This window comes from Salvia miltiorrhiza, chromosome 5 (assembly GCF_028751815.1).
Source record: "Salvia miltiorrhiza cultivar Shanhuang (shh) chromosome 5, IMPLAD_Smil_shh, whole genome shotgun sequence".
Classification (NCBI taxonomy): Eukaryota; Viridiplantae; Streptophyta; class Magnoliopsida; order Lamiales; family Lamiaceae; genus Salvia; species Salvia miltiorrhiza.
Genome location: NC_080391.1, coordinates 54,029,495 through 54,042,345, shown reverse-complemented (window position 1 = coordinate 54,042,345; position 12,851 = coordinate 54,029,495). Strand labels below are relative to the sequence as shown.

General features: G+C 32.2%; 1 non-coding gene across 1 annotated transcript; it reads right to left on the bottom strand.

Annotated features, from left to right (window-relative positions):
- Positions 1-8,262: 8,262 nt before the first annotated feature.
- Positions 8,263-8,336, bottom strand: TRNAV-AAC (transfer RNA valine (anticodon AAC)). Its single transcript has one exon. It is a non-coding gene; the product is annotated as a tRNA-Val (tRNA).
- Positions 8,337-12,851: the final 4,515 nt, after the last annotated feature.

Genomic DNA, 12,851 nt, shown 5'->3' with positions numbered 1-12,851 from the left:
TTTTTTGGGAAACTTATAAGCTCTTAAAGCTTATTTTTAGAGTTTATAGGCTGTTTAGGAGCTTATTATACAAAACACTTTGAAAGAGCTTATAAGTAGTTAGCCAATGACCCTCTTAATTAGTACTATCTACGTCCCCAAAAAAATAGTCTCTTTTTGACATTTTGGGATGTGCATAAAAATTAGTCATTTTTCATTTTTGAAAATTATCTATCACATGGTGAATCATATTATCTACTCACAATATAATTAATTATCATCATAAACACTTCTATTTAAGTGAGATCATTTCTTCACACACAATACAATAACTTTATAGAGATCAAAGTTTTTTTAGGCCCGTAACTTTGGCTGTTTTGCAAATATAGGACAAATTTTTTCGGGCTTGCAATTATAGGACAAATTTTTAAAAAAATCGACATAAATAGGACAAATTGAGCCTGAAAAATCAAAGTTATGGGCCTAAAAAAACGAGAGAGAAGAATTTTTTAAAATTTTAATCTTTAAATAAATATAACTTTTACATTTCAAATCAAATATTTACATAAAGTATATAAAATTAAAGCTCTTATTGTGATCTTTAATTTGATGTGCATATTAAATATTTTATGATTAGTCGAATTTTACAATTTTTATAAGAAATAAACAAAACAAATTAAAAGATAAAAAGGAAAATAAAAAGGAAATAATATAATTTATAAATAAACCTACAATTATATAAGAACTCCAAAATTGCCACTCAAATTGAAATCTTGTCTTTTTAGGGGTTAGTTTTCTCCTTTTTTTCTTCCCCTATATTTTCTTTTCTTGAGTGGAAAAATATTTAATATTTTGCCACTCAAAATATTTAATATGCATAACAAATTTAATATCACAATAAGAGTTCTAATTTGATATATTTTATATAAATAGTTGATTTGAAATGTAAAAGTTATACTATTTATTTAAGATTAAAATTTTAAAAAATTATATCTTCTCTCTCGTTTTTTTAGACCCATAACTTTGGTCATTTTGCAAAATTTAGGACAAAAATTTTCGGGCTTGCAATTGCAGGACAAATTGATTTTTCAGGCTCAATTTATCCTACTTATGTCGAATTTTTTAGAATTTGTCCTGTTTGAAAGCCCGAAAAAAATTGTCCTATATTTACAAAAGGGGTTATTGCCATAAAATACACCAAGTTTATCAATTTTCTGGTTTATATCATCACTTTTTTTTTTGGCCAAAAAATACATGAATTTATAATTTGTTCTCAATTATCCCATCATTTACAATTTTGCCCAAATTAATCTGAGGTGTTAGCCGGAATTGCCAACGTGGCTGTCAGAATTGCCAAATCACACATACACACCTCTCTCTCTCTCTCTCTCTCTCTCTCACACACACACACACACACACACGTACACACCTCTCTCTCTCTCTCTTTCTCTCTCACACACACACACGTCACATACCCTCCCCTTTCCCGCCTTCCTCCACCAGCAGAGCCCCCGCCGCCGCCTTTCCCCCCCCCAGCAGAGCCCCCTCTCCGCCGCCCTCCCCTACCCGCAGACCCTCCCCCCTTCGCTGCCCTCCTCCACCACTGCAGCAGCATCACCCGTTCCCGTTGCGGTCCTCGTTCAGCTGCGACCGCCCAGCCAACAGAGCCCCCCTTCGCCGCAGACCCAACAGCGCCACCGCCCCTCCTCCGCCCCCAAAGCCAGCAGCTTCCCCTCTTCCACCGCCGCTCCCAAAACCCTCGAAATCCGCCACATTTATCCTCGAGCTTCGTCCCACAAAATCAATATTCGCTTCCAAAAATGAAGCTCTAGGGCTATCGTTTGAGGAAATCGAATCCTGCGTCGATTTTGGGGAAATCGAAAATGAGGAGGATTATAGGGAACAACCAATTGTAGAGGATTGAAAGGGAGGGGGGGAGTGGTTGCAGCGGGGTTGGGGGAAGGGGCTCCGCCGGGCTGGTGGTGGCGGCGTGGGTAGGGGAGTGGGACAGTCCGTTGGGTGGGGTTGGGGGGGAGAGGGAGGGGGACACACACACAGACACACACACTGCACACACACGCGCGCGCAGCCCCTCCCCCTTCTTCCTTCTCCGGCGACGGTAGCGTCGCCGCCGCCGCCGCCCCTTAACCATCCCCTGTCTCTCTCTCTCTCACCGTCTCTCTCTCTCTCTCTATCTCTCTCTCACCGTCTCCCCCACCAGCAATTTCTTCAAAAACTCAACCAAAACCACCAATTTCACCATTCTTAATTATAGATCTGCAAATTGGAAAACTTTGGGTGAAGGGAAGGGAGATAGGTCGAAGGGGAAAGAGAGATGAGGCAGGGCCGCCGGCTCCGCCGACGATGCTGTCGTCCGGTGGCGGCGGCAAGGGGGAGGACTGATGGAGAGAGAAGGTGGGGAGTGAGGGGCAACTGCTGGGGGATTGAGGGGGATTGGGGTGGGGTGGCGGGGGAGGGAGAGGGGACGGTGTGCTGGGGTGGGTGGGTGGGTGGGGGGAGTGGCAACACATCATCATTCTCAAATAAATTAAATGCTACGTAACTGCCACATAAGCAACGTAAATGACACATAAGTTTCGATTTCGTCGGAGATACTCACTATGGGATTTTTACCAATAAATCATAAATTCATGTATTTTTTTGCCAAAAAAAAAGCTCATGATATAAACCAGAAAATTGGCAAACTTGATGTATTTTATGGCAATAACCCCTTTACAAAACAACCAAAGTTAAGGGTGTAAAAAACTTTTGGGCTCAACTTTATATGATATCTTATATATACATTTATATACTGAAGAATCCAAATAATCTATGATGCACGGATTCTTCAAAAATTAGCATGTACAGCGAATCGGATTCTTTTAGGGTGCGATTCTCTCGGATTCTCGTCGGATTCGCACCCGATTCGCCACGTGGCGTATCTTTTAAAACAATTTATAAAAATAAACCGGATTCGCAAATTCCATAGGCGAAATTCACGTATCTCGTGCACGAAAGGCCTACGCAAGGTTATTTTGATAATTTTATTTATATATTGGACTAATAATATTTGAATCGTTATATTGTTGCTCAATTAACTTATATAATTGAAAATGCTTAACTTTTGGGTAAAATAAAATGTAAATTACATATAATTAATTTAAGAAAATTTAAATTGTATATATTTTATAAGCATTATATATCATAAAATTTTAATAATTAGATGTATCCTTGCCGAATCGCACCCTATAATTTTTAAAAATCCGTATCCTCGTACTCGTATCGTATCGCCCCCGCATCCGCACCCCCGTACCTATGCAACATAGCAAATAATACTCCCTCCGTCCCACAAAGCATGTCACAGTTTCCTTTTTGGTCTGTCCCATGAAGCATGACACGTTTCTGAAAATGGCAAAAAATTTATTCACATTTTCACTTTTTCACCTACCACACTTAACAAACAAAATACCAATTTCTTAATTCTCGTGCCGAAAAGTACATTTTTTTTTTTTTGAAGAAAAAAGTAAAGCGCATTGTTACATTATTAATTTATTATGTAGATGCAAGAAACATATCCAATCACTAAAATTTTACAATCAAGCAGGTTGCAATTAATTGGAAGTGCTAAGTTAACTCATTAAGTGTATTTCAAATTTCCTCCACACACAAAAAAAAAGGAACTTAGATTTTGTCGTTTTAAGCCTTTTATCCATGTAAACATGTTACTATAAATTACTATAATTATTTAGATTGGTCGTGCATCATCAAATCTTGATCACGATTCCAGCCTCTATAATCACTTTTGTGATTGATATGATGCACTACTTAAGATAGATGCTTGTATTCCACAACCAATCATCTGATCACACGTGCTCCTTACATAGACACATATAATGATGTTGGAACTCAATTATTGGCACCATACCATCTTTTTATATATGTGTGTTCATGCCCTTAATTAGAGGCTAACATCATCACTTTTGATAAATTATAGCTCAATATATTTGTCACATTTCATACATATACACACATGACACATTAATACTCCATTCATTCATACAAAAATATATAACACAATTATCTTATATACTAATATTTGAGAAGTTTTAGAGTTTGGAAATTTGTGGTGTTTTCTGTTATTTATATTGTGATTACTTTATTTGTGAGCTTGTAGATAAGTGTAGACATGGATAAAAAATGTAGAATTGCAGTTTGTATGCACATCCCTAATAATCTGCCAAAATTTCAGTTTTTCTGGTTTCCTTGGTTTAGTCGATTTTTTGCAATTTCTTATACGGTAGACATTTAAAAGAGCACATAATAACTAAAAAGTCATGTTTTCCTTGCACGCCTTCATCATGAATTATATCCTTCCACTTCACTTCATTATTAATATAATAATTAATAATTAATGAGTGGCTGATAAGACCTAGCGCTTAAGTGACAAATCTGAAGCATCCAAAGATTCTTCTTTATGAAATGTCTTGCTTTCAATCTCGTCTACGTGCAGAAATCTTTATCTGAATAGTGTATTATATACCTATTGTAATTCTCAAAAAAAAATATATATGATAATTAATGAGTGAACTAATAAATTAGCCATTAACATTGAAACAATGGTAATAACTTGAAGTTTGTTTGGTAAAAATACACACACAGACACCAAATATTTTCCACAACATAATAAGAATAAGGGGACGTTTACTTTTGATGATTAGCCTTGATAGATAAAAATAATAACGTTAATCCTTTATTTACTTAGATGTATTGAAACTTTGTGAAATTTGAAGGCCCTTCATAACTTCTATCATTTGAGCTAGTTTTGCTTAATTCATATCTCATTGAAAGGGTGTGATTGAAACAATCATAATATGAAGGATAAAAATACTTAATCGTGCATCTCATAAATCATGCAAAGTAAACGCTCGCTAAAAATATGAATTCGTCGTTTATGTGAGAATCGGACGTTTTCTTCGACTTGGCGATGGATAATTTGTCGGAAAAAATACTTTACATCCAAAAACTCAAAATCTTTCCAACATCCGATGACAAATGTAAATCTAAAAGCCTGCAACTGGAAATAATAGATTTTATGTGAAATCAATCTTCACATAATGAACATCCACAAATTACAGTCGCCAAAATATAGTTTTGCATATCAAACCCTCAATCGCTAATATCTTAAACTTCATAAAAATTAATTCATCAAAAAAAGAAAAAAAAAATCATAAATCATAGAAAAATAAAAGCCACATAGGAAGGATTCCACGGTGAAGATGTTTTATGAAACAAAGGATCTTTTAATGATTGGGCTTTAAATCCCAAAGAAAATGCCCAATGGCTACAATTACTTTGTATTACTGGGCTTTACTGGACTTTACAGAAAGTGGGCCTACAGCATTTTATTCAGGAGAATGAAAAACCCCACAAATCATCTAAGGTTTTATTTATTTTTTGTTGAGATCAATTAAAATAATTCTTTTTGCAAGATCTCACTAAATCTACAAGATTGTGGTTATCTATATTTAATTTTCCCTTTATAGACAAATAAAGTATTCCCTCCGTTCCACGAATCTTAACATGTTTTCCTTTTTGGATCGTCCCACGAATCTTGACACATTTCCAAATAATGTAATACTATTATTACCTTATCTCTCCTACTTTATTACTTTTATTATTTTCTCTTTCCTACTTTATCACTTGTATTACTCTCTCTCCAACTTTATCACTTTTATATTTTATTAACTACACACTTAAAACACTAATCTACAACTCCTTAATTCTCGTGCCGAAATCAAACGTGTCAAGATTCGTGGGATGGAGGGAGTATTATTTTATAAGCATTGATTATAAACAAAGTTAAGGCCAATCACTTTCTCATATAGAAGAGACATATTTTTTGATATGATTAGTTTTAAGCAGAGTCGGCCATGGACATAGGCTAGCATAGGCAACACTCGTCATTTTATGGGAGCCCAAATTTTTACATAAGTCTATATATAATGTTATTTATATAAGAGCATCAACATCCCTTGAGTAAGCTCATTTCTCAATGGAGTGGAGGACTACTTATGAGTAAGCACCCCCATATTGGGGAGACTCATCCACTTACTCATATCCATTAGTTTTGTTTTTTACATTTTTCATTTGATTTATATTGCACCAGTTTAAATAGCACAATTAATCGAATTTAAATTACATTAAATTTAATTACTAAAATTTTAAAAATAAAAAATTACAATAAAAAATAGACGCCCAAACATTTTTAATTTTTCTTTACTACTCATTTAAATTAGAAGCCCAAACATTTTCTGTCCAATTATAATTTTAAAATTAAAACTACTCGTTTAAAATAGAAGCCCAAATATTTTTAGCTCAATTATAATTTTAAAATTAAAACTACTCATTTAACCTAATAGGCCTCATGCGCTTCATCTTCACTCTTCCTCCTCTTTCAATGGCACCGCAACCGCAACCTCTAGGTAATTTTCAATTTTTTTAAAAAAAAAAAAAATTCTGCGCGTGTAGTACACGCGATGGGGGAAAAAAACGGATGAATCCTACCCATATTATCGAGTAAAGCTCAAGTAAGCCCAACCCTACATCGGCTTACTCGAAGGAGCTTACTCGGCTTACTCATCGTCGAGCTTACTCGAGTAAGCCCCTTCGAGTAAATCGATGTGGATACTCTAAGTTTTATTTAATCCGAAAATAATTATACAATTTTATTGGGTATTATCATTTGTGTCCAAAAATTATATCCATTATAAAATAAATAATTATTTATATCAGGGTTCAAATGTGATTGCATGTACCATTGAAACGGCTCTCTTTTCTTTTTTCTAGTGCGATTTTTCAACTTATTTCTTCTCTTTTTTCTAAACAGCCATCCAAATAAAAAATTCATTCCCAATAAATTTAAACTTTAAAATGTGATAATAAATAGAAATGAGAGGAAATCACAAACCATATATCTATAATTGATCTTTGACTATTCTATCAATTTTACAATCTAGAGAGACTACAAACTAATATATAATCTATACAATATTCTCTCCGTCTCATTGATAATGACTTGCTTTCCTTTTTAGTTTGTATCATTAATAATGACATATTCCATAAAAGGAAACCATCTTCTCTCACAAAAGGTTATGGGCTGCACCACTTTGTATCACTTTTACCCTTAAATCACTATAATTCTTAATAACCGTGCTCAAAAGTAATGACCCATTCTCAATGGGACGGAAGGAGTAAAAGAGGAGTTCTTCCCTCTATTTTTCCCCTCCTTTTTTCTCTCTTTTCTTCCACCAATTTTTGCATTATTGTTTACTCTTCCTATCAATTTTTTCTCCTTTTTTTTTAAAATTTTTTCTTTCTAAATATCGTCATATTTGATTAATAAAAAAATATTCAATATTCATCATAAATTTAAGTTCGTGAAAAGATATTTAATATGACATAAAAATCATCAAAAATAAATTTAAAATAAATAAATTATGATTTTTTTAAATATGTTATTTTCTCTCTTCATTACTTTTTACAACTTTTTTCCCCTATGTTTGTCTATGAAATATTTATTTATTTATTAAAATATATTTTGCATTTATTTATATTTTGATTATATTTAATAATTATATTTATTTATTTAAATATATTAATTAATTTCGATGCATCGCCCAAATGAAAGTACTAGTTCAAATGAAATAACAATATGTCATCGGGAGGGCTTTATGAACGACCTGATGGGCTATTGGGTGGCCCAAATATAGTGAACCAATGGTCGGGTACCTCGGGCCAGCCCATTCATTGGGCCGAACCAGTATCGTGACTAAACAAAAACAAGTAGAGTGCATCTTACTGTTTCAGTAGAAAGTTCTCTCCTTTAAATTCAAATTATTAAAAAAAGATAAAATTTACGAAAATTAATTTTGAAGCCGTTGATTCTCAATCAAAATTATCCCAGCAGGAAACTTTTTTTTAGGGAATCGGGAAAAGGAAACTTAGCTTAAAAATATCTTAGAATTTTTCTACACTCACGTGCACATTCTTTAAAGAGATTTTTATAATAGAATTTCTTTTCCTAGATAAATTTCGAAATTAATTAGTAGAAAAAAAATTCACAAACACATTCTTGGATGTAACCCTGATAATATACCCTATATATATATGTGTGTGTGTGTGGAATTTTTCTAGGTAAAACACGTGATCTTGTGCCTTCACTAAAATTTTAAAAATTAAGCCCTAAACAAAAAAGAAATAAAAAAATTGAAAGAAAAATAAATTTGGCGTCGCCCGGACTCGAACCGGAGACCTTCAGTGTGTTAGACTGACGTGATAACCAACTACACCACGAAACCATGTGATTTTTACTTCGATTTTTACAAATATATTATTAAACTTTGATGTAACTAAATTCTCGATTGGGTGCATTCATTTTAAAATAGTACGTAAATTTTTATACATGTGCCTATTTCTGAACTTGGTAAGAAGAATTTATAGTAAATAAACCATAAATATTCTATTAGTTAATCACTAAAAATACCTAATTTATCCATCGTATTAACTTTTCTATAGAAGTTGATGATGAACTTATCAAATTCTAATTAAGCCGACCAATCTGCATGAATATATATTATCAATTTCGGCTTTATTCGAATCGTGGAAGCACTATATTTATGATTAATGTATATATTTATAGGAACGATAAAGAAATGCTACGCTATTCGCATTTATATATATTCGTGGTATTTGATGATCATATGTTAATTTTATGGTGTCATGATGATTGACCTTTTGATAATAATAGTATCAATTTTAAAGTGACAGTTGATGCAACATATTCTCCAGTGGAACTTAATTTATGGTATCTATTTTATCCAACAGATAACAATAAGGACCTATGTCTAATGGAAAATGATATAACTCACTTCAAACCAGCTAAATTAAAGTACTAGATGTCATTCCTCCATCTTAGTCTCATTCAACTTTTAATTATGTCCTTACGAAAATTTCCTGTGCCAATGGATTAAAACTAGGGTTGCCAGTGTTTTTATTTTCCGAACTTTCAGTGTTTTTTAAAAAATGTCCTGAACTTTTAATGATTTTTCATATAATGTCTCAAACTTTCGTTTTCTTTTAAAAAATCACGAATTTTCAATATTTTCACGCTACACAAAATTCAGTACCAGAAAATGACTTTTTTTTTAAAAAAAATTGATTGCAGTCTTGCACCATTAAGTTGATAATTTAAGACTTCTATGGCGAAATGAGTCATTTTTTAGTCACTAGATTTTGTATGGCGGGACATTTTATGAAAAACGATGAAAGTTCGAGACATTTTACGAAAACTATATATATCAGTTTGATTAATTTAGTGGATCGTTTAGTTTTAACTTTGTGGATACATGCATGTTAATTCACATATTAAAATGTTTTAAGTGTTCTTTTATTCTTAGTATAATTTACCAACATGGACTACAAATAAATAATGTTCACGTGATATATATAGTCATGAATTGTATAGAGCATATCGCTCATCTATCATATATACTGCAAAACAAATCTAAATTAAAAAAAAAAAAAAAAAAAGGCAAATTGATTGGAATATGCGCGTGAGAAATTTGATGATTGCGAGAAAAGAGAGAGAATAAATGTACTTAGTGATTTGATGGATATATGCCTTTGATATCACATGAAACCTTAGCCTCATATGATGACAACATGCCTATTAGATAACAAGAATTTTTTTAGCGACGTGACTACGCTAATGAAACCTCGAATATCCATCACCTAAATAAAATGCAAAATAAATATATAAATAAATAAACAATATCTTATATTTATAGTGCAGATGCTGATTCCATCATCAACTAATGATTCTCAACATATGGATAATTAGATGACACCTAATTATGTGTAGAGGGGATAACATTACCTAATCAAATCACATTTCCAATTTTAGTCCATGTTATCGTTTAAGTAGTTCGTGCCATGTTTAAGAAATGTCAACCATTGCATAATTACATATAAAAAAACATGTGTCATCTTTCTAATCTCCCTTGTTATATATTGGTACACATTATATGGGCTATCTTTGGTGTATGGGTTGGGGTGGCTTTCGGGACTTTCTACAAATTCTCGGTGCGCTGGGATTTGGATCGTGGTTTATCGGGTCCTGTTGATGTGGTTCTTTTTTCTCGTTTTCCTTTTGCTTGCTCATTTTTTCTTTTGATTTTGATTCTTCTGGTATTCTCACTGAGTTTTCATTAAGTTAAACCTGACTCTTTATTAGCGTCATGTGCTTAGAAGGGTGGATTAGGTTCTTTTCCCTTTTTTTTTGGTTCCATTAATAAAGCTTCAATTTAATTAATTTGGTTCTTTTGGTGTGTGCTCACGCTCTTTGTAATAGATGAGTCCTTTTTTCTTGAGGTGGTCTTGGGTACATCCGGGTGTAATGTACACCCGGGTTGACCCGTACCTAGATCCTGACTCAAATCGTGCAAACGACACTATTCGGTTATACAAATAACACTACATGTAAGTGACAATATTCTGTTATACAAATGACACTGCGTATAAGTGACACTACAATATTGTAAATGACATTGTGTATAATTGACACTATTCAGAAATATAAATGACACTTCATGTAATTAACACTATAAGATTGTAAATGACACTATAATATTTTAAATAACACTATAAGATTGAAAATGACAATATAACATTTTAAAATATTGCAGTGTCATTTTTATAATTGAATAGTATCAATTATAAGCAGTGTCATTTGTATAACTGAATAGTGTCATTTACACGATTTGAGTCGGGATTTGTGTTTGAATTAGCATGCGGGTCAGGATTTGGGTACGGGTCAACCCGGGTGTACCGTACACCTGGGTGTGCAGGAGATTTTGTGTTTTTTCTTTAATATATTATTATTTTGATAATTTTGTTTATGTTTGTTAAATATTTTTTATATATATACTCAACATATTATGATCAGTTTAAACAAAAATATGTTATTACATATATATTTAATAGGGACATATAGAGTAGAGTTGGGCTACAAATTCATTTTAAAATAAAAAACTACAAACTCTGAAAATATGATAAATTCTAACAAAAAGATATTTGTATGATTTAGAGTAGACGAAATAAATAAATAAATAAAATAATAATAATAATAATAAGTATTTTAAAAATAATAGAATGATTTTTGCAAGAAAACACAATTTACTATTTCTAAAAATGGTTCTCCTTTCCTCAAAAAAAAAAAAAAAAAAAAAAAAGTGGTTCTCCTTATATATATATATATAGATTCGTTAGCTATGTAGCTAGTTAGCTAGACTAGAGAGTATTTTCTATATTTTATGGTGCCAAGGATTAGCTTTCAACTTATAAGCACAAACTTTATTTCTATTAATTAATTTATTTTCCTCTCAAAAAAAAAATTAATTTATTTTAGGACCACACGTCTATTATAAAAGAGAAATTAAAAGTAAAACTATTGACAACGGCAAATGTCGCTTAATTACATAATAGTAAGATCCTCATTTTACTAAATCTTGCATTCTTCCCTGATCATTATTCTCTGTACAAAAAATAGAAATATGAATTTGTTGTTGGTGTTAATAGTCAACAAGGTCTATGAGAATATCTATTGTGCCCCAAGCTTTCACATATATTAGTGTACTTAGTCAGCAGAAGATCATATCTTCCTCCACTTAGGACTACCATATAAACATGAATTGTATCATCTATAATTTATAATAATTTTTTTTTCTTTGGGGTGGGGGATAATCTATATTAGTCATTTTTTAAAAAACAAAAATGGAGCTTTATTGCACGTCACGATGAGCAATAGCGATAAGTTAGATTGAAAAATATGACTTCCAAATCATTATATCATTAAAGAAAATAATAAAATTTACAAGATAATGAACTGCTCGATTAGTATCCCTTTGACCATGACAAAAATTTAAAACAACCTACTCTTTCACATGCATGAATGTCGCAAATAGCTCACGAATATATAATCGAGGGATCTGGAATTGACGAATTTAATTTTAGGGAAACTTTACTGTACACTAGATCTATCTGTCCATGAAAAGTATGTTAATTTGATTTGACATAAATTTTAATGCAATATTTGGTGATTTCTAAAAATTACTCTCTCCCTTCCGTCCCACCTATCTTGAGACATTTTTTTATTTGAGAAAAAATTTATTATTTATTCACTTTTTCACTTGCACACCAAACACTATGTTCTTAATTCTCGTGCCCAAGGAAAAGGTCTCAAGATAGTCGGGACGGCGGGAGTAATATAATATTTTTTTTAAGGAAATGATAAGAATTAAATAGTTAATCGAGAATGCATTATATCTTAAATTTAAGTGCAATAACGTTAAACCTGTCTTGCACTTTACAATGAACTCAACTCTGATTTCAATTAATTATCTAAAGTAAACAAAAACCCCACAAAAGAAAATGGTAAAAGAATAAAAATACCCGCATTTAACCTATCTTTTGATAAGATATTTTTTTCTCTATTTTTTAAGTGGGATGTTCGAATCATTAAAAAAGAAAATAAGAAACTAGCCATTATTGAACCTTAAAAAAGACCCCCTCAAATTCAATTTTTGTTGCACTAACTAACAAAAAATGTTTTCGAATTATTTCCTCTACATAGAAAAATGATTAGACAACACCTCTATCTTTTCGAGGAATCACTTCAATCGTTGTTTTTCCAACTGACTCCCCATTTTATCTTTTCTATACCACTATTCATGTGGTCAATATTTCAATAATTGTCTTTCTACAGACACATATACTAATAAGGTGAATATTAGTTTTCTTCTCAAGGTATGCACGTC